This window comes from Cupressus sempervirens, chromosome 7, assembly GCF_028749045.1.
Source record: "Cupressus sempervirens isolate cs-2001-9-10 chromosome 7, ASM2874904v1, whole genome shotgun sequence".
NCBI lineage: Eukaryota > Viridiplantae > Streptophyta > Pinopsida > Cupressales > Cupressaceae > Cupressus > Cupressus sempervirens.
In genome coordinates, this window is record NC_143124.1 from 543090761 (window position 1) to 543115656 (window position 24896).

Below are 24896 nucleotides of genomic sequence, written 5' to 3' on the forward strand. Positions count from 1 at the left end.
TACATTGTCTCTCCCCATGACAATTGTCACAAGGCTATGGATTTGAGAAAGAACAATCCATGTGCTTCCCTCTCCTTGCATCCTAGCCCTCCCTCAACTTTGCATTTTGATCCTCCATCTTCACCCTCTCCCTTCACCATCCATATCAACTCTTTATAATAATGTTATAATTCTCTTGTAAGGAAAAAATTCATCAAATGCATCCTTACTATGCTTAAATTCACACCCATCTCACACTTCAATGTCCCATCCATTGAAGGCTTGAGGAAAACTTGAGAACAAATCTCCATCACTTGGGAAAATCCTATTCAACTTGGAGGATTAAGGTTTGCATTTCTTCTAATTATGTTTTTTTTTTTTTTTTTTTTTTTTTTTTCATGTTGAAGGTCTTCTTATAGGTGGTAACCTTTTTTTTTTGTTGAATTTTTTTTCTAACCTTGTTATTCCATGAGAAATAACAATCATAGGTGATACATTTTGGCATGCCTAGTGGGACCCTACAAATGGGTCATTCATTCATCCATTTCAATCTATTTTTCTTGTAAACAAACAATATAATGTTTGTTGTTGTTTGAGTGTGTTGAAAGTTGGTTTTATTGCTTGTGCAAGTTAGGAAATACATTTGGATAAAAAAACCATGCTTCAAAGACCTTAATTAAAAGTGCTAAAAAACCTCTTAACAACTTGGGCAAATTTTCTCTGGATTGTTTCAGCACATTTGCCACCTTCTCTAGCATATTTGTTACATGTTCTAGCATATCCATATCCAAATTTAGCACATGAAAAACCTATTATAGCACATCTAAAACTTGTTTTAATGCATTTACACTATCTTTTAACATATTTGTATTATCTTTTAGTGCTATTAAGTCTTTTAACACATATGCTTAGTCCTTTAGTGCATTTGTGCAATAATGTAGTGCATTTTTGTTGTTATATAGTGCATGTATAATTTTTTTATTACATTTGTTCAATTCTGTAGTGCATTTGTTCAAACTATAAATTTTCCTTTTTTGGCCACACTAGAGGACCTAAAATTGTTTTAGTGCATTCAAAGGATGGTTTAGTGCATTTATAATTTGTTTTAGCCCATACCTATACACATTAATCATATTTAATCTATCATTTAGTGCATCTACATCATCTAATAATGCATTTGAGGAAAATATTTGCATAGAACCTAGTGAAGTATTTTGTAGCACTTTTGTAAACTATTTTAGCACTTTTGCATTATCCTCTAGCACATTTTATGTTTTCTATATCACATTTAGTTAATTGAAAAAGTTCAAAAGATCTTACTATGGATTTCATGTTTTGTGCATCTAGAGGAGCTTAGGAAACTATTATTTTTATTAGTTGTTTCTTGTAGGTTGTCATCATCTTCTTTGGAATTAACTTGTATACATAATCATGGTTTGATCACACTTTTTATTTGATCATATTAAATCATCAAATACATTTTGAATGCAAAGGGATAAAATGATCAAAATTGTCACATTTCAATTTGGATGCTAAAATTGAACAAATGCAATCTCTATGTTGAATGCTTAATATAAGATGGAAAATATTTTATTTGGAATGAATGCATATAAATCAAACACAAAAATCAAATGCATAAGAACAGAATAACAATGCTATGAATCATACTTTTCAATTTGGAATTAAAAAAATTTCATCAAATCTCAAATGCTTAAGGATCAAATAGCATTGCAAGTCAACACACTTTAATTTTGGGGCTTCAAAAGAAATCACACAATCTTGAATTCTCTAAGGTAAATCGCTCTTATTCCCATATTTTTCAAAAGCTCTCTCACATTATTTATTAAGTTGACTCAATTTCTTATGTTGACATATGCTATCAAGTTAGAGAGAAAAATACATGCTTAATCGTGAGTGTCTTCCATCATAGATAGAACATCTAAAAGCTTTAAGGTTGAAATGTACCCAAGTGTTTTGTAAGTTTTAATATGTATTTCCAAAATGTATTTTCAGCTATCTTTTTATTATTTCCAAAGTAGAACTATTAAATACATGATGCATGTACTGAAGTTGTTAGCAAGACTATCCACAACAACCTAGGAGTGCTTCTAGAGAGTTCTATCCTCTAGGAAATGTGTGTCCCCTAGGAGACAAGCTCAAACCAATAAACCCCTCTAGCTGATATATGAATTATAATTAAGGTAAAAAAAATCAATCCACCAAGTTTAGGTTGTGCATTTCTGATGGTAGTATGAGGTAGGGAAATGATTTCCTACTATTTTAGCATGTTCAAAATATACTCTTAAGTGGGTAAGGTGTGTATTATGAATCACTTAATAGCTACCCTTTTTATCCTTGGTGTGTTAATCATGCTGCAAGAGAATATAAGTCTTCTCTAAAGTTAGCTGACATTTTTGTTTTTCTTGGTAGAGGCATAAGGCTACTTTGACTTTATCCTCAAAAGTCATTCTCCTTATAGAAGGAAGGCTTCTATTTGGCATACCTTGAAAAATCATTGACGTAAGTTTGTTGATCACATCTTATATCAAATCACCTCTTACATTAAGAGGAAAATATCACACTAGATATAGAAAATGCCATGAGGGATCTGCTCGGTAGGCCCAATAAATAACAGATTCAAACCAAATTGATTGACTATAGGGATAAAGTTTACTTGAACTATTTGCATTTTGAAATGACCTCGTGAAAACATGTCAAAACATAGCCATTGGTTAATATCAAATCATTTTGCTAAACATATCACTTGTTTGTCTCTCTCAAAGTTTATTTTTCCTTTGAGAGATTGTTTTCTCACAAAGTCCTATCTACTATCAAAAATTCTTATCTTTGCTTCTTGAAAGGTTGTTAGCAAGTCCAGTTTCAATAACCCTAGGTATAGTTTGTTCTATTATACATTTTACCAAAAACCAAAGTTATTATTTAATCCTTTGAGAATATTTTTTTCCCACTTAGACTCATTTTCTACCCAAAAAGTTCATGTTTTCCAACCTAAGTAAAAGGCATACATAGCGTAGTCACTACCTCAAACCAAAAGTTGAGATAAAGCTAGAGAAGATAAGTGGAAATCTCATGTAAACCAACCAAAACCCAATCTCAAAAAGGTCAAACTTAAATAACCAACAATATATAGAGAAAAATAAGCTAAATGCAAGAAATACATGTCCAATCCAAGACTTGCTAAACTTGACAAAATTGAGAAAGAAGGTTTTGAGGTATCCCTATAGACAAAGTAAGATCAAGAAGTTCAAATCAAGACTTTAAGACATGGAGTTGATCAAAGCCTCATCAACTACACTGGCTACACCCACGTTGATTAGGTCCATCTTCTTCCAACACACACTTTGCACTTATCATATCATAACTTTGTCCTTTTAGGGTTATCATATAAGTCATTATCCTTCTTAGGCATCTTGTAGACTCATCATCCTTAGACCATACTTTAGAAGTTCATCCCCATCCAAATCAAAATCATAGATCAAAATCCTCCATCATCTCCATCATCCTTGAGCATCCGATGTTATTTTTTTAGAGTTTTCTATCCTACATCCTTCATCCATCATACTATCATGATTATCCATTTGACTATGCATCATCTAGGGTAGTCTATCTTTGTCACTTGTATCACTCATCACCTTGACCTAAAGATTGGGCTCCAAATTTGATTTTCACTCATCTTTTGAAGGGTCATTAGTCTATCCTAAAGTTGACATAATCTTCATATCTTGAGCTTACACATAGGAAAACATCTCATTTTCTTTGACATCACATTACTAATCCCTTAGGTCCCATAGATATCATATCCTTAGAAGTAGGATCCTCCATCATCCCCTTTTTCATCTAGCATAAATAACCACATCCTAGGAAATCCTTGCATCATAGGTTGTCACATATTTAGGAAGATTAGAAAAATATCTCCTTGCATATTACACTCATTAAAATACCATCTTGCATCTCTCCTTTAGAGAGCATCATCATTTCATAATACCTACCACACATCATAGAAATAACAAAAGGAAGAAGAAGGACATGTTTCCTAGTATTAGTGGTGGTTGAACTAGTACACAACTAGACCCAATGGCTTTTGCAATCACACATGACCCACCTCTATAGGATCTAGAAGATTTGGGACCCTCATCATTAGATGTAGATACCTTTGTGAATCAACCTGGGAATACAACCCTCATCAATGCTATCAAAGATAGAAACACAGAAACCATCATGGAAAAAATTCAAAGAGATAATGTTGTTTCCTTTGGCTTTGGGAGACCACTACCTTTGGACATAATAGATCTCATACATCCCTTATTTGGCAAGTTTCCACCACCCATTGGTCCCTTTGGTCCCAACGACCCCTTTTTCATACCTAGAAGAGGACATCAATCAGTAATACAATAAAACTTGGACCCAAATATAACATCCACCTAACTTGGTTCTTCCATCCCACAAAGAAACCAACCTACCATTACACAATGCCTCAGCAACCCACCATCACACAACCCATATCTATATCCACTTTCATCACTATTACTAAAACTTTGTGAATCACATCCATCCCCCTCAACATTGTAGGACCCTCCACATCCCAAGCCGATGCATCCACCTCATACATATCTACTAGCATTGCATCCACCCCTTTCTAATAGAACATCCAACAACACCTAAAGTCACCAACATGGCCTAACAATCAACCTCTTGTCACCTCCAATATTAACATTAATCCATTTTCTTCCACCCAAAACACTGCCACCACATTAACACTCAACCCTTGGAATTTTCAACAATCACAAGGACAAACCACAAGCTTCCCATCTAGTGAATCTTTCATGCCAACCTTCCAAGTGCAAAGACCACCCTCACTACCAACCAATATGACACCATTCATCTATTGGAAACTTAGAATTGGAAACATTATTTTTTTCAATGATGTCAAATCTATGCATGAGACATATTGCTACTCAATTTTAATTTCATGTCTACTTGATTGATGAAGAGGATTTGAGAAGTTATTCATAATTATAGCACCTAGGGGAAAGGTTGAAGTTATGAAAAGGAAGTTACAATGGACATTTGATTAGATAGACTTTGATAAAGCAAAGTAATTGTTTATGTCAAGCAAGCTAAGCTAAGCTAAGAAAAAAGAGTAAAATATTGAGTGTCATGTAATGCTAGTGTCAACCAAGTTATAGTTAGTGCAAAGAAAATCTAGTCTTGATTCAAAATTAGCATCAACCGAGCAAGTTAGTTGATGCCAAGCCAAAAAGCTTTACAGTGATCGAGTATTTCAATATTGATTGAGTATCATAATTTTAGAGGCTGTTGAGTGACAGTAAAAGAAAAAGTTCAAAGAAATCATAAGATCAAGCCAAATCAATTGATTTCTTGGAAGATGTAAAACATGTTGAAGATAATATTAATGAATTGGATCATTAGATTCAAGGAGATGATTTAGGTAAAGACCTAACAGATAGATTCTAGAGAAGTTTCTAGAACATGATCAAGAAGATGAATAGATGCATTGATCAAGTTGAATCTGATCGTAAACCCTAAAGATCTACAGTGGATGTAGAAAATGGTAAAGCACAAATTGCCTATTTAAGCAGATATAGAACCAAACTTTTGGTGCAATGTCTAGTCAAGCCCAACTGAGCCCAGATAGTGTATGAGCAAAGTTTTTGTGTGAAGAAAGACATATAGAGAAAGGTTGATTAGAAACACACAAAAGTATGAATGCAAAGATAAAGAAGAAAGCTTGCAAATATGATGTTGTTGATGATAAGAGAATCAGAGTAGAAGGCTTAAGTGTTGATGAGAAGAGTGGATTAATTGCTTAAGGGGTGACCAACTACATCAAGATCAAAGAGGACAATGAAAGGCTTATTAGTGAACCAACACAAGGACTAACTAGAGATTTGAACCTGCAAAAATGAGTTGTATCACATAGATCAAACCTATTTTTTTCTTGCTTATCATTGTAAAATTTTTGTAGTGAAATCATTTTAACAGAGGTTGACCTAACAATCATTTGAAGACTTAACATTCTACGTAAATCATTTAACTAGGTGACATTTTAAATGGAATGATCAAAGGCCACTCCTAATAGGGTGATTAAATCCTCTAACCATATCATATTTAAGATTGTGTATTGTAACCTTTAACAGGGTTGGATCCTAATAGAGCTCACTTTGAAAGAGTAAAAAGAGTGACATGTTTCCAGTAGCTTTTCCCAAATTAGGTTTCCGCATAAAATCCTTTTGTCAAATTGTGATGAATGTTTACATTTGGTAATTTTTTCATTATGCAATGTAAGTTAAGTTTGTGACAGTTCTATAGTAGATATTAAGCAATAATAGGATAACCATAATAATAAAGTGTTTAATGTTTAATTGGTCAAGTGGTACTTATAGACCTTAACTAATTCACCCCCCCTCTCTCAGTTATTCTAAACATTTCTAACAGTTAGTATCAGAGCTTAGTACTTACAGAGAAACTTTTGAAGATATTTAAAGCTAAAATCATGATGAATGAGAGAGATGTACCCAAGTTGAACAAGGAAAAATTTCCTACATGGCAGACCCTAATGAAGTTGCGCATATCTAGTATCAGTGATGCTACTATCAAATTTCTAGACACTGAATTGTTAGAAACAATAGTCCACCAAGATAACTGGGGCTGGGGGGGGGGGGGGGGGGGATGTGAATCAGTTATGCAACAATTAAAATGTATATCTTCTTTAAAAAAACTTAACCATTTAAAAAAAGTATTAGCAACCATAATAAGCTTCACATAGACAATTACACTAGATATGTTAACTAGGGAAACCCTTGATTGGAGGGAAAACCCCAGTGGGAATAATGCCCACAAGATGATGTAATAATATAAATATTCCTTGTTAGAGGATGGACCCTATTAGGAGTCTATTACAAAATTTTTTAGATAGAGTCCCTATTAGGAGATTTTGATCCTATTAGGAGTTGTGCCAACCCTACTAGGAGTTGTAGTACAATGGATGCAAGACAAGCCCATTGCCTGAACATGCAATTTTAACTACAAGAAGAGCTGACTACTCAAACATGCAATTTACTATTATGTTCTTCTTTCCTTTGTTCTCTCAACTGAACCAAACATTGTTAAACCTTCTAGACTACGTCATAAACCTCATATCCAAATATCATACCTCAAATAACTCAACAAAACCTCAGCAATGAAGTTTCCTTCACTTTCACTCTACTCTGCTCAACTTGGCATTCCACTCACTCTACTACTTACAATAACTTCTAATTGATACTCTTCCATCTCATATGATAAAGGAAAATATCCTTCCTTTATATCAAATCCATAAAATAATTCCCTAAGTTAGTTGTTAGACTTTCTCAATTAATTGTTATAGGACCATATTAAGAACATGTTACATTTAGTGATAACATTAATCTTCTACCTTGCAAATTGAATAACTTTCCATACATGTCATATTATGATGAGCAAGCTTAGCCATGTCATTGCTAACATGTCCTCTACACATCCTCAACCTCAATTCTCAGAATAAAAATTCTACTAACAAATATAACAATTTTACGAGAACATGCCTCTGTAAACTCTATCTCAGAATAGACATCACCAAAACTTGCATAACTTCTTCGAGAATTATCATTTCTTCATCTAATGTTAACTACATATGCTAGATACATAGAAGTATCTCTCATAACCTCAAATAGTGAGAATACTCAACTTGTCGTCTATACCAACTTGATCTTTCCAGTGTTCTTCTATCAGATACCATAGAAATTGCTATGTTGACATCAATGACAAACTCAATCATGAATGTAACATATCTACAATACTCCCCCATAGGAATATCATCAGCATTCATGCTTCCAACAATCTCCCCCTTTGGAATTGATGGAAACATAGATGAAAAACATCTAGTTCCAAGAATACCAACAAAAGCTTGTTAATCTTTATTTCAAATCCTCTTCATCAATCATTCTCCCCCATTAATATACCTCAATGTGCTTTCCATCAAACCGTCATTCCATGTTGTACTTCTTCCAAACATGTTGTACTTGTTCTTGCTTGTCTACTTCACATGAAATTCTTCCTCATGATCTTTCTACTTCTCTCATATGTTGTTTTTCATGTCGTACTTCTCCCCCATTGACATCAATGTCAAATATTTCAGAAACCATCAAACTCAACAACAACTAATTCTTACTAGCTCAAGTGTCCAAAGACACTATTCAAAACAACATCAAACAAGAGTCCTAGATGACTCTTTCCATCACAAATACTCCTCCATATAGGAAGCATCAACATTCAGTCCAGATCAACAATCATGCTCTGTTACACTAGACTTATGCACTCTTGCATCTTCTACTCTAGTGTAGCAAGGGGTATAACTCCTAGCATATCTCACAAATACTCAAAAATCTCTTTGATAAGAGGCTTAGTGAATATATCTACAATTTTCTCTTTAGTGCTCACATATTCCAATCTATTTTCCTTTTCTACAACTTTTTTTCTTAATATGTGATAATTAATAGAAATGTGCTTAGTCTTCAAATGCAACACTAGATTCTTATACATATTTACTATGCTTTTTTTGTCACAATGTATGATAATAGGTTCATTGATTCCTATCCTTATATCCTTCAACATCTACTTCATCCAAATAACTTGATTGTAATTGTTTGCTACTACAACATATTTTCCTTTAGTTGTACTTTGTGGTGTACAATCCTACTTCTTGCTTAGCCAAGAAACCAATCTTCCTCCAAGAAAGAAGGCCCCACCACTAGTGCTCTTTCTATAATCCATAATTCTTGCCTAATCATCATCAATATAAGCACTTAAAGTAAAATCATTATATTTTTCATACCACAATCCAAACTCTAATATGCCTTTTAGATATCTAAATATCCTTTTAACTATTGTATAATGTGCTTCTTTGGGATCAGCTTGGAATCTTGTAACAATTCCAACTGCATTTGCTATATCTGACCTTGTGTGAGTCAGATATTGCAAACTTCTAATCATAGATCTGTACTTCTTCTACTCCACAATATTTGTCTCATCCTTTGTAAATAACTTGTGTCTTGTTACCATAGGTGTTCCAATGGGTTTACATGTTTCCAAACCAAACCTTTTCAGCAAATCCATCAAATACTTAGTCTGAGAAATAAAGATTCCTTCCTTATTTTGTATAATCTGGAATCCTAAAAAATATTCATTTCTCCTAACATACTTATTTCAAATTCTTTCTTCATTTCTTCTGCAAACTTTTCACTTTCCTCATCATTTCCTTCAAATATGATATCATCAACAAATATTACCAAAATCATCAAACCATTATCAATTTCTTTCCAATAGAGATTACTATTTGTCATACCTTTTTCTATATCTAAGATTTGTCAAATGCATGTCCAACCTTGCATATCAGGTTCTTGGTGCTTGCTTCAAGCCATATAATGCTTTCTTCAATCTATATACTATGTCCTTCTCATTTGTCAAAGGACAACCTTTAATTTGTTCAATGTATACCTCTTCTTCAAGTTCTCCATTCAGGAATGCTGACTTGACATCCATCTGTTATACTTTGAATTTCTTTTCTACTACATACACTACGAATAATCTTCTTGCTTCTATTCTAGCCACAAGAGCATAGGTCTCATGATAGTCTATTCCTTCTTGCTATGAGTAACCTTTACATCCCAATCTTGTTACAATTTCACCTTGCTTATTCATCTTGTTCCTAAATACCCATTTAGTTCCTATTACATTCATGTCTATTGGTCTGGGGACCAATTCCCATGTCTCATTCTTTACTATCTAATCCAATTCCTCTTTCATGGCTTGTTTCCAATAATCATCTTTACATGCTTCATCTACATTCTTAGGTTCAACTTGAGATATCAAATATAGTTCTTTATTTACTCTACTTCTTTTCATCACACCTTTATCTTTTCTTTCGATGATCTACTCAAATGGGTGATTGTTTAACATATTCTTTCCCAAACTATGAGTTGCTATCTCAACTCTTGGCTCTACTAAATGTTCTAAGCTTTTTTTCCTATCTTGGCTCTCCCTCATTCTGCAAATCATTGTTAGTCTCAACAAATACTTTATCATTCCTTGGTTTAGTAACAACATCATCATCTGAATTGTAATCAATTATTCTCTCTTTTATCCTCAATTTCTCATCAATTCTCAAATTTACACTTTCCATAATAGTCTTATTTCTCATATTATAATATGTATAAGCCTTGCTTTTCAATGATTAATCAAGAAAAAAACCTTCATCACTTCTAACATTAAACTTAAACAAAGCTCTTTATGGATTAAAGCAAGCCCCAAGAGCATGGTATGAAAGATTGTATAACTACTTAGTGAAAATTGGTTTTGAAAGGACAAATGATAACAACATATATTTGAAGAATGATAAAAAAAAATGGAGTACTTTTATTTGAGATATTTGTTGATAATATCATATTTGAAAGAAGAGAAGTAATATGAAAATCATTTGCTAATGAAATGAAAAAGGAATTTAGAATGTGTATGTTTGGTGAGATCAAATTCTTTATTGGATTACAAGTTTGTCAAATGTAAGTTTGGCATTTTCATTTCATAATCCAAATACATCAAGGAAATACCAAAAACTTTTGGTATGGAATATTCAAGGCCAGTGAGTACACCTATATCTACAAGACAGTAGCTATCTAAGACTGATGATTCTACTGATGTGAACCAAACAAGAAAATTGCAATATGTTGTTCACAACAGGCTAGATATTGCTTTGGTAGTTGTGATAGTTTCTAGATTTTTAGAAAATCCTAAAGAGAATCACATGATGGTTGTGTAAAGGATATTAACATATCTGAAAGGTACTGAAGACTATGGATTATATTACAAGAGGAGTGATATATTGAACTAAAGATTTTCACTAACTCAGATTGAGTTGGAATATTGATGAGAGAAAAAAAACTAGTGGAGGTGCATTCTTTCTAGGAAAGAGATTGGTGTCATGGACAAGAAAGAAGTAAAATTGTATTTCCAAATCAACAACTAAAGCCAAGTATGTGGCAGCTGTAGTGAATTGTTCAAACATAATTTGGATTAAAAAATTATTGAAAGGTATGAAAGAAGAGATCTAGTAGTTATCTATTGTGATAACATTAGTGCTATTAACATTTCAAAGAATCTTGTGATGCACACTAGGACAAAGCACATTGCTATCAAGTATCACTATTTAAGAGAATTAGTTCAAGTCAAAGAAGTAAAGCTAGAATATGTGAATACAAAGGAAAAAATTGTTGACATATTCAAAAACCATTACCCAAAGATGTTCACAAATATCTTAGATGTAAACTAGGGGTGATTCCCCTAACTAAAGCTACTTAAGAAGACAAAGCATCACATGTTCTAACCAGAAGATTCTACACATTGGTGCAATACAACTCTACTTTGGGATATGCCTAAGGTAGAATACATCAATACAACATAAAAATTATTAGTGATAGATGGATGAAAATTATCAACCAAACATGCAAAATCTACATAATTTAGATGTATGAAGAGTTTGAAGTTGATACAACTACATGTCTTTGACATTGTTGTCAAAGAGGGAGAAATTAGTGAGAAATACAAGAAAAATCTAAAGAGGGAGAAATTACTAAGAGACAAAGATCCAAAGAGGAAGATTATTAAGAAAGAGATTACTAAGAAAAGAAACAAAGATAAACCTCAGAGGTAGAGAATCATGAAAGTGAAGCAAACTAATAGAGGGAGTTTTTCATGGATGAGAATCAAAATGAAACTAAGGATATTGGTCACTCATGGAAGTGTAATCTTTTGGATTGTATGGTAACTTAGTGACTACTAGTATTTAGATGTTTGAGATGTTGCCATCAATTCCAAAGAGGGATATTTTTGGAAATATATAGTTGGAACAATTGTTGTTTTGTCATTGATGTCAAATCTATGCATGAGATATATTGCTACTCAATCTAAATATCATATCTATTTGATTGATGAAGAGGATTTGAGAAATTATTCATAACTATAGCACCTAGAGGAAAGGTTGAAGTTATGAAAAGGAAGTTACAATGGACATTTGATTGGATAGACTTTGATAAAGAAAAATAATTTTTTATATCAAGTAAGCTAAGCTAAGCCAAGCGAAAGAGTTAAATACTAATGATTACCAAGTAATGCTAGTGTCAACCGAGCTACAATTAGTGACAAGAAAATATAGTGTTGAGTGACCATTAGCATTGACGAAGAAGGTTATTTAATGTTGAGCTAGAAAGATTTACAACGACTAAGTATTTTAGTATTGACCAAATATTAGAATTTTAGAGATTATCGAGTGACAATAAAAGAATAAATTCAAAGAAATCATAAGATCAAGTTGACTCAATTGATTTCTTGGAATATGTAAAACCTATTGAAGATAATATTGATGAGTTGGATCATTAAATTCAAGGAGGTGATTAGGTAAAGACCTAACAGACATATTCTAGAGAAGTTTATAAAAGACGATCAAGAAGAGTACCAGATGCATTGAATCAAGTTGAATCTAATAATAAACCCTATAGATCTATAGTGGATGTAGAAAATGGTAAATCATAAATTTCCTATTTAAGGAGGTACTAAACCAAACTTTTGGTGTCATGTCTAGTCAAGCCTAGCCAAGTGCTAGATCGTGTATGAGCGAGTGTGTATGTAAAGAAAGACATACAGAGAAAGGTTGATTAGAAACACACAAGAGTGTGAATGCAAAGCTAGACAAGAAATCTTGTAGATATAATGTTGTTGTTGATAAGTGAATTAGAGAAGAGTGGATTGATTTCCTGAAGGGTGACCACGTAGATCAAGATTAGAGATGAGAATGGAAGACTTATCATTGAACCAACACAAGTATTGAACATAGATCTAAACTTGCAAAAGTGAGTTGTAATCACATAGATCAAAACTACTATTTTATTTCTTATCATTGTAAATAGTCTGTATTGAAATCCTTTTAACAGTGGTTGACCCAACAGTCATTTGAAGACTTAATAGTCTGTCTAAATCCTTTAACTAGGTGACATTCTAAATTGAATGGTCAAAGTCATCTTACAAGACCACTCCTAATAGGGTGAATAGATCCTCTAACTAGGTCACATTTAATAGTGTGTATTGTATTCTTTAATAGGGTTAGCTCCTAACAAAGCTTACTTTGAAAGAGTAAAAAGGGTGACATGTTCTTGGTGGTTTTTACCAAATTGGGTTTCCACGTAAAATCCTAGTGTCAAACACTGATGAATGTTTACATTTCCTAATGTTTTCATCATACAATGCAAGTTACATTTATGATAGTTTTATAATAGAGACCAAGCAACAAAAAGATAAGAAGAACAGTGAAGTGTTTAATGTTTAATTGTTCAAGTGGTACATATAGACCTTGAGTAATTGATTCACCCCCCCGCCCCCCCTCTCAATTATTATAAAATTTTTTAACACCATCACAAACTATTTTTCAATGCCATCCCTAGAGAAGAACCAAATAATACCACAATGACAACAACCAACAATAGGGACAGTTCCCTACATCAACTATTTGGCACCCTTTAACACCTAATTACCCTCTCAACTAGGAGTTCATCTAACTTAAATTGGAAAGAATGTGTAATCCCAAATCATAACACTAGCATATCCACCACCACCCCTCCAACAATATCCATTCCAAAAATAATATGTGTAAGTACCCACACAAAACCATCCACCCAAACAATAATCCTACACCTACCCACCACAACAATGACCACAATATCAACAAGAATTCATGTAACAAGTACAAAAGTAATGACTACCACCATCACAACAATCCATAAATATTTTCCAAGTTGTAGGAAATCCATATTCCACCCACATCAGTACACCCATCAAAACCATCCATATTCACATGCTCCATCTAACATATACCCTCCAACAGGGGCACCACCTATAGTACCTATCAACTCAAAGTGGGAAGATATAAAGAGCATTTTGAAGGCACTCAAAGATGAAAATGAATCCAAAACCTTTAAATTTGATAATATTTTTCCATACCCATTCGACAAGACTATCATAATAACACCCTTCCCAAAGTGTTTTGAGATCCTCAAATTTCATAAGTTCAAGGGGAGGGGTGATCCAATCACACACGTTAAATAGTTTTACATGCATTGCCAAGAAGTGGCCTATAGTGACATATTCCTCATGTGCCTCTTCCCCAAAATTCTGGGAGGCCCTACTCTGAAATAGTTTTATTAGACACCCTATAACATGATACACATATTTAATGATCTTTTAGAAGCCTTTGTGGCACAATATGCCCATCTTGTTAAAACTGAGTTGATAGTGGTTGATTTAGTCCACACTAAATAGAAAGGAGGTGAAATATTCATTGATTAATTACAAAGGTGGAAAACTCTCACGACAAGAATATCTTGTAATATAGTAGAGCACCACCTTGTCAAAATATTTATTAACAACACACATCCCAAATTCTCTCACCACATGGTCATGAACTACCTACAAACATATAGAGACATCAAAGAGAAGGAAATGGGCCTTGAGCAAGGGCTCATTAATGATAAAATCATAAATCTTTAAAAAAAAACCCAAGACTGAGGACAATCTAAAAACAAACCACATTAATAAGTAAGAAAAAAAACACAATAATTAACAATGCCACTAATAAGTGACATCTCCAAGTGGTTGGCACCATACCTAGCACATAAAAAAATACCCCTTATTGACAAAAATTCTAGAAACCACCATCATATCAACAAAATGTGTACTATCAACAAGCATACCAACAACCTCTACAATAATAGTATCAACACAACAATTAGCAAGCACCAACAAATCAAACCAATGCTATCACCATCACAGCTAGACAAAAACCAAAGGTCTGAAAACCACCCTAGGCATACACCCTCTTGGGGGAACCACTCGATATCATTTTTAATGAATTGGCCAAAGACAATCTCATCCACTACCCACAAACACAATTGTTGGATTTAAGCCAACCTAAAGCACCATGGTACAAAGAGAACAAGTTTCACAAATTCCATCATGTAAAAGGGTATCTAACCCTAAAATTAATGCAAATCAAATGTTATGTGCAATATCTCATAGAATGCAAAGAAATCACAGTGGGAGCACAAGCCTCTTCAAATAAAAGACTATTGATCTACCAAAATGCATTCCTACCACAAAATAATAATAATATAGGCAAGGCACCCATAAAAAACAACAATACCAACAAAAATAATAGAGAGAATAATACCCAACCCAAGCAAGGTGATAATCATGATAGATCACAAGACTATACTTTGACATACCTTGACTATGGTAATTTGATCAGATGTATATCCCAAGATGAGTCTTATGTTAATGTGCTAAATATCAATGACCCAAATAATTAATGTGTAGTTATAACATGATAAACCTATCCCTATATTGTAGGGCCACCTATGTCTACTCCTTTAGCGACACAATACAATATCCCAGAACATCTTGGGAACATGCAAACCCAAATCTACATCTTGGACCTCCTCCACACAAGCCAACTTTATAGGGAGATACTTAAAAATGTGCTTTATGAATCTCATGTCCCCATTAATATCAATGCCATGGAATTTAGAAACCTAGTGGGACACCTCTCTAACCCATGTGCTCTATCCTTCAAACCCTATGGTGTTACAAAAATTGAGCTAAACCACATCCTCCCACTTCATATTGATGTTATGGTCTTTGACTTCATTTTCAATAGGGTTGTGATAGATAATGGGTTGGCCCTGAACCTATGCACTTTGAGGTTTATTAAATAAGAAGGTTACAGTGAGGTAGACATTATAGATGAGGTCACCACCATCAAGGCCTATGATAAATTGGAGAGAGCCATAGAAGTAACTACATTATTACCCATCAAAGTTTGGCTTGCTACTCAAGAAATAATGTGCCATGTAGGTGATCTTAACCTTCCCATCAACATCCTCCTTAGCCAACCATGGATCCACATCATGAAGGTTGTTCCATCCACTTATCATTAGTTCATCAAATTTATGCATCATGGCACTAAGATAATCATCTGTGCTAATCCAAAACCCTTTGCATATCATATTGTGGTAGAAGCATCCTATGATAGTGTTATTTTTTTGGAATCAATATTGGCACTTTCGTTGCCAGCTCTTTCGATACCTATCACGACCCCAAAATCATCCTATCCTCCACACTCTCCACCATTAAGATCAACTACTAGGGTTTCGGTGAATATCATCTCTCAGATGCATTTTTTGTTGGCAGCTTGCCACTTAATCCATAAATACAAGGACAACCAACGCATGAGGAATTGAAGAAAGACATAGATCCTAAACTCAAATAACTTGGACCTACCATATTTGTTTCCAATGGGATCCTTAATAGGAAAGAAATGGACCTAGAAAGAAGTAGATAGTTATACAAGGACCCACCTCCAAAAGACAAAAGGCTCCTAGATTATGTCAAACAAAAATATCCCCACTCGTGTTGACTCACTAGTGAATAGTTGGGATTATCAAGGTGGTGGCTTAGGATGAGTGGAGTTAGGCATTAGACAACTTGTAGAAGAATACAAAGAGGAAAAGAAGAAGGGTCTAGGATTTGGAAACCCCACAACTAAGAGCACTATTAAGGGCAATCATACCTTCTTAAACATCCTAGACAAACTTTTACAGGTCAAAAATCCTTAAGGAAGTTCAAAAGAGAGCTTATGACAATATGCATGATGATGACATCTCCCTAGGAGATTCTAAACTCCATGTACTATCTATCAACCTTGTAGACCTTCTCCTCAAACTCATTAATTGGGACCAACCAAGTGTACTTCACATTGATGAGTTCCCTACTAAGGAATCACTACCAAGATTCATGAGGGCCGAGACACCACATAAGAAGCCAAAGAAACCATCAACATATATCTAAAAATTGGACCCAAAAGGCTAATTTGGAGAAGATAAAATCTCCAATCACAAAAATAACAAGAGAAAAATAAAGAAATAAAGAAAAATAAAAATAGAGGCATCCCTTGGTGAAAATTCCTCTAGAGCACCATCGAATCAATAGAAAAATGAAAAAGAAATAAAGAATGTATTTGATGTTGAAAACCTCTCTGAGGCACCTGAGGATGGAGATTTCTTCCTTCCCCCACAGGATCACATGCCAAATTATTGTCTACCCTAGTTGAAGAAATAAGATTGATCAACATCAATCTAACAGAGACTCCTAGGGTCATTAACATCATAGCATCATTGCCACAAGACCAAGAAGTCCTTCTCATATAATTCCTATGAGAAAACATTAGTTGATTAGCATGGTCATACCAAGACATGCAGAGACTGGACCCTAAATTGGTTTTACACCATTGGAAATGTATCCAAAGGTCAAGCTAGTGAAGAAAAAACTCCAAAAAATGCATTCTAAAGTCACCTTACTGGTTAAAGAAGAACTCAAAAAGATGTTAGATGAAAAGGTCATTCATCTAATTGACTACTCATAGTGGATTTACAACATGGTACCAATCACTAAACCTTCTATGGATATCAGAATCTATACAGATTTTAGGGACCTCGACAAAGCTTGTCCCAAAGATGACTTCCCTTTGCTAAATATCGATATGATCATAGATCTCACAGTTGGACATGAAATCTTGTCCCTGATGGATGGATTCTCTCAATACAACAAATACATATAGTAGAAGAAGATCAACATAACATGATATTCACAACCCCATGAGTGACAATCTTCTACAACATGATGCCTTTTGGATTAAAGAATGCAAGAGAAACCTATCAGAGGGCCATGATAGTCATCTTTCATGACCTCATCCATAAGACCCTTTAAGATTATGTAGATGACATATTGGTAAAATCCATCAATTCCCTAGACCATCTATTTGACCTAGAAGAAGTGTTTGATCTACTAGAAAAATACCACCTCATGCTTAACCCAGAGAATTGTGTCTTTGGTATCACATCTAGAAAGCTCTTAGGATTCATTTTATCATGACATGACATTGAGATTGATCCTCAAAATGTCAAAGCCATAATAAAAATGACACCTCCAAAGACATTGAGGATACTTCAAACTCTCCAAGGAAAATTGGAATCAGTCAAATAGATCATCTCATAGTTAGCAAATAAATGTCATCCATTCACCCATATGCTAAAATAGGATCATAATTAAAAATGGGATCCTATATGTCAATGTAACTTTGAAAAGATCAAGAAATGCTTGTTAATCCACCTATCTTGGTTCTATCAATTATAGGTTGACCATTAATACTATACATATCAGCTACTCCAAACACACTAGGGACACTCTTAGCTAAAATCTAATCGGTAATGAGCTTAACTAAACTTGATGGAAAAAGCCTACTTGGCAGTGGTCTTTACCGCTCAGAAGTTTTGCCACTATATGTGGAGTCATATAGTTCACCTCATCTCTAAGATTGACCCCTTGAATTATGTGTTATCACAGACATTATTCACTAGATACCTAGAAAGACAAGTCATGCTCATCAATGAATTTGATATCCAATATGTTGATAGAAAGGCAATCAAGGGATAAGCCATAACAAATCACTTGGTCGATGCACCTTTTATTGATGCCTATCCACTGGTCATGGAATTTCTAGATGAACACCTATGTATGATAGAATAAAAACCATCATGGAAACTATATTTTGATGGATCACATACATCTCATGGATCAGGAGAAGGGATATTGTTGGTTACCCCTCAAGGAAACTACATCCCCAAATCCTACAAGCTACAATTTTAATCCACCAATAATATCTCAAAACATGAAGCTCTCATTGTAGGACTCAAAATTGAAGTTGAATGGTAAAAAACCTATAGGCCTTTGGAGTCTCATAATTGATCATCAAGTAGGTCCTAGATGAATACCAAATAAAAGATGATAAGATGCTACCTTACAAAGAATTGGTTGACCAACTAAACCAACACTTCATCCAGATTTAGTTCACACAAGTACCAAGGTTTCAAAACAAAGCTGCAAATACAATGGCCACTATTGGCTCACTCTTCAAAACCTCTCTGGAAGCTACACAATACCAATTCTTGGTAGAGAAACTACATGATCTGGCATATGCAAATGATGACTCAAGATGGGTATACATCTTGGTTGGTCCTCAATCTCCATGGTACTATGAAATCCATTCTTACCTCAAAGATGGTATCATCTCCCCCAACCTTGCAACAACCCAATGCCAAAAAATTATTCATAAAGAATCCTGCTACACTATTATAGCCAATACCCTATATTGTCAAATCTATCATGATACTCTCTCTAGGTGTCTAGAAAAAAGAGAGGTTTTAATGGTATTAAAAGGGGTACATTCTAGACTTTTTAATACTCATATGAGCAATATAGATCTAGCATGAAAAATCCTAAGAGTTGGCTATTATTAGACTATCACTGAATATGATGCCTGTGACTTTGTCAAAAGGCGTCTACCATTTTAGAAACATGCACACTTGATATGAGCTCCAACACAAAATCTTCAACCCATTGCACCACCATGGTCATTTGCATACTTGAGGTTTGATCTTGTTTGTGTTAATACACCCTTATCTTCAAAAGGTCACAAATGGATCATCACAACCACAATTACTTCACTAAGTGGGTTGAGGTAGTCCCACTTACCAATGCTATAGAAGTTCAAGTGTCCAAATTCATTCTATATCATATTGTCTACTATTTTAGTATCCTTGCCACCATTTTTACATGTAATGGAGGTAACTTTGAAAACCTAAATATGGAAGAGTTGTGCACCTCCCTTTACATTCACCATAGCTATTCTAGCCCATGTTTTCCACAAGGTAATGATAATGTTGATGAGAATAATAAAACTCTAATCAAAATCCTCAAGAAAGTTGTCAGTGATTCTAGTTGTGATTGGCATCTTCCATTCAATACAACCATTTGGGATTATTGTACCTCCTTTTATACATTCATAGGCACAACTCCATACTCCTTGGTCTATGGTGTCGAAGTGGTCCTACCTATTTAGGTTGAGCTCCAATCCTTGTGCGTATCATTGCAAGGGAAAGTCTTAGATGAAGACTATAGAGTTACTAGACTCACGCAGCTACCTCTACTAGATGAAATAAGGTAACAAGCCTATAAAGACCTCATGGTTTATCAAAAAAACTCAAGTGCAATTTCAATAAAAAAAAGGATCACCCATGAACATTTTAAGTAGGTGACATGTTCCTCAAAGAAAACATGAAAGTCAAAGCATACCATGAGAAGAAGGGAAAGTTTGAGCCCACATGGCTTGGTCCATATGTTATTATAACATCTTTTGTCTCAGGAACATATCATCTATCAACACTAGATGGTGAAACTATAAATGATCCCACCAACATCATTCACCTCAAGAAGTTTTATGCTTGAGTCCCTTAGTGTATCCTACTAATCTTGAAAAAGGAAAAAACATTCTAAATATGTGTTGAAAAAAATTTCATCGTGGTGAAAATCCTAGCAATTCAAGCACCTGATTATAACAAAAAAAATAAAAATTATTCAAAAAAGAAAAATTAGTAAACTAAAATAATCATCCAATGGTTAAAACTTGGTGATTCAAGTGCCTTGGATAAGTACCTTGGTAAAATCCTAGCAATAGGCACCATGTGTACTTGGCCTTTGCATTATCTATTAGTCCTCCACACCTTCCCACCCTCTCATTTCACTTGATCATCCATTTCCCCATGTTCCATGGTGTTCTAGCCTCAAATCACAGCATTATGTGTATCATTATCCCAATTCTTTTGATTGGAAATAGGACTAGAGCAATGCATTATATTGTGGTAGTTCCATGTATATCATATCCATGTATCCTATCACACGTATCATATCCCATGTGTATCATATCCATGAATCCTATCACATGTATCATATCTTGTGTATCATATACATGTATCATATCCATGTATCATAGCCTTGTATTATAATTAATGTATTATATCTCACCACTATTGCCTCATCCTGAGCTTTATCCCTATTGTATCATAATCAAATTTGGTTTTTTTATCTCTTCATCCTGAGCTTTTTTTGTTGTACTATATTATCCTAACGTACACTATCCTATCATACTAAGATTTTGTAAAGTAATCCTTGTAAATACCTTAGTAAGTCAATTGTAAATCCTCCAGAGTCAGTCCTTAGCTTAGTCTCAATATATGTATCTCAATTTTCATGTCAGTTCATGCTTGGTCACAATTTATAGTTCTCTTGGTTAGTTACCTTAGTGAATCCTCATATGAGATGCCTTGTCATCAAAGTTTTACCTTAAAGGTTATGATTTGCCATCTCATCATAGTCTCAGATACTACCAATAGGTCCTTGCAAGATGCATTCTTCCTCTTATATGATCTTAGTCTCTTAGTATCCAATCCTACTGATCTCTTTGGAAATATGTTCCATTTTCCATGGATTTACATTTTCTTTCAATTAATTTTATTTTTCAGGATTTCAAATTTGGTTCTTAATGTATATTTTTCCAAATGATTTGGTTGTTACCTCCTCAAAGTTTCCATGATATTATATATTATGGTTTTCTTTGAATGGAATAATTTAAGAGAAAGTTCCTGATTAGGTCTTTTGTCCTTTTCTTTTCTACTTGTAATTCAGATGTGACCCTTGCATAGTCCAAACATGTGATCACTCGTGGTTGCATTGTACACTTTAGAAATATCATTTGCTTGTGAGTTACACAATGTCATTTCCACTCTGATTCCTTTGGGATTGATGTGTGATACAGGGGAAATCCTTGCATTTTTTTTGAGTCAGTCCTATGTAATGTCAATGACATGGCCTTGATGTTCTTCATAGCCTTGGCAAGTCTCCAATATTCCTATATCAAAATAAGTTCTCAACTACACAGTGGTAAACTTTCTTAGGGTACCCCTCGGTTAAAGCTTCAATGGATTCCACTCATCCCCTCCCATTAATTCCATGGAAACACAAGCCATTTTTCAAATCTTGTAAAATCCAATATAATTAGTTTATCCAAGTAATACTATACAAAATCACCAATCAAATTAGTCCTACAATCATGATCTTGCAAATCATATAGCCCCAAAAGAATGTAAAGTTTCCAAAACCCCCTTCATCTCACAATCATTATCCTGAGGGTTCTTTTAAAAAGCCAGTCACCCCCCACAAAACCTAACTTCTTAAACCATGTTTAAAATTGTGCAAATGGTTCCCCCTTTGCCTCATACTCTTGTAGTAAACATATAATTCCATTTTAGCCATCTCTTATCTAGTTTGCATCCTCCATCTCAATTTGGGTTCTCGTACTTTTCAAGAAGCTGTTGAGCCTTGTCTTCTCTCCGCACTACCTTCTTGAGGGGGAATCACATAGTCTAGTCTCTCCTTTTTCTACTCAAGACTAGGGTAACTTTTTTGCTTTAAAAATCTTCTTTGCATCAGTTATCTCCAAACTTCTTTGAAATAGTGCTATTACAACACTATGTCAGAGAGGGTCAAAATGTAGACACCCAAATCTGATTACATCATTTTAAGTAATCATATTTAGTCATCTCCTAAGACATTATTGATTAAGTATTTAATATTTATTTAAATTAATGTCATCCCCTAGTTAATTAATTATTTAAATTGACTATAGTCCAATTGATATATCTTAAAAGACAACCAAAAATCTAATTATCAATTAAATCTCTACTCTTCTATTAAATTAAAAAAATGCATAATATCTATTTAATTTAATCTCAAATTCTCCTTTGATTAAATAAATATTTTTAATCAAATCATCAACCCCTAACTAACTGGTAACCCTTAACCCAATCCTAAATCCCTAGTTCTAACTCAACCCAACCCATTCGCCCATGCTAACCCATTTTATTAACTAATGAATGAAGATAAGTGGAATCATAGACATGAAACTAAAGTTTGGAATTCATGTGATTTGCCACATAATCTATAGCTCTAGTCATCTCAATAGTGTGTCATGTGAGGCAATTGATTTGACTCTCAAAGTGGTGAAGAATAATATGGCATTCAACCTTGTCAAGTTGTTATTGAATTAGTTCAATAAGAACATGGAAAGCATAAAGGGTTCCAAGAACAATCCATGTAAGTTTGATTCACTCTTGACTTGTTTATTCTTCTTTGTGAAAAAGTCTTCCCTTCTAAAGGTTCAATAGTATGGAGAAAGGATGCCCCTATTTTATATCAAATTAATAAGTATATAGCAAAGATGGGTGAAAATTTTGATAGTATAATGGATAAATATTTTGAAATATTTAAGGAGAAGATGAATAATAGATTTAAAATCCCTAAGAAACTTGTAGAATATTTCAAGGATGATATATGTTTTATGGTGGACTGTGACAAAGTATATATTCAAGTAGTCAAACCTAGAGTGACAAGCCTCTAGAATATGAGGTTAACATTGATGACACCAAAGATTGTTCTTAATTGCTTCTGGATTAGATTGTGTCAAAAAAAATTACCATCAACATTTCAAATCACACTACATGATTCATCATTAGGATGAGAGAGCAAGAGCTACAAAAAATACCATCTCTCTGATTGACACCAAAGATATCATTCAGGCTCTACTGAATGAGCTTGTAGATACTAAGGAACTTTATTTTGGAACTTATGAAGAAGCAAAGGCAAGGATAGAACTTGAAATTAAGATTACTCAAGAAGTTAACAAAGGAAGAAAGAGGACAACAAAACTAAGAAAATCAAGTTCTACTCTCCTGCTGACAGAAGGAAAAGGTGATGATGTGGAAGATGATGAAACAAAGGAAGAAGCAAAACAAACCAAATCAGAGGAAGAAGAGCCTCTAAGAAATAAAGGTAAGGTTATCATAACTATACCTACTAAGCCATCCATTTTTGTATTCACAAGGATGGCACCAAAGTCAAGGAAGAAATTGAAGTTAGGAGAAGAAGATGATGATGACCAAATTGTCTTTTGAGAGACATCTCCTACACTTCAAGAAAGATTAAAGAAGATGGAAGAAGGTTCTAGTATGAATAGCTTCAAATCACTAAAACATGAAACCAAGAACCCTGAGGAAAAGAAACAAATTGAAGATATCCTATTATCCAAGCTGGGCAAATGGAAGTACTCAACTGATGAGATCTCTCAGCAAGTTACAGATGCACTTCTTCAAGCAATCAAGCCACAATGGGATAATGCAAATAAGACTACAAAAGACATTTTTGAATAGCCTCTAAGGCAAATCATGTCGAATCTTAGTAAAAAGGAGGTAAAAGAATCTTTGAAGGAGAATGAACAAAAATTCCCTCTCAAAATGAACACTTGCATGATACTTCTTAAAGATATTGAATATGTAGTAAAGGCACCCACAAAAACAAGTAAGAATATCTACAAGTTGCATCAACCAAGTGACTTTATTGTTCATTTTGATGACAAAGATGACAAAGACAATGGCAAGGATGAAGAAGAAAATATAAAAAACTAAAGATGATGAATTTTATGATGTAAATATGGATGATGAGGAAGAAGAATAGGAAGCTACTAAAGGAAGTCTCCCAGAGATTCAAAGTGTTAAGGAAATTGATCCATAAAATATTGTAGCTATAGTAATGGCCTCATTTCCTCATTCTCCAAGAAAAGCCTTAATGTCATTTGGCTCTGAGAAAGCTTCTACAGAGTTGGTTTTAGCTACCACTGCAACACCAAGCATCGAACTAATCTTTGCACCTATTTAGCTATGTACTATATTGGTTGAAGTCATCAACACTTCATCTATCAAGCAACAAGTGCCTCTATCATTAGATTTGACCATGCAACAATAAGGTATTTTCAT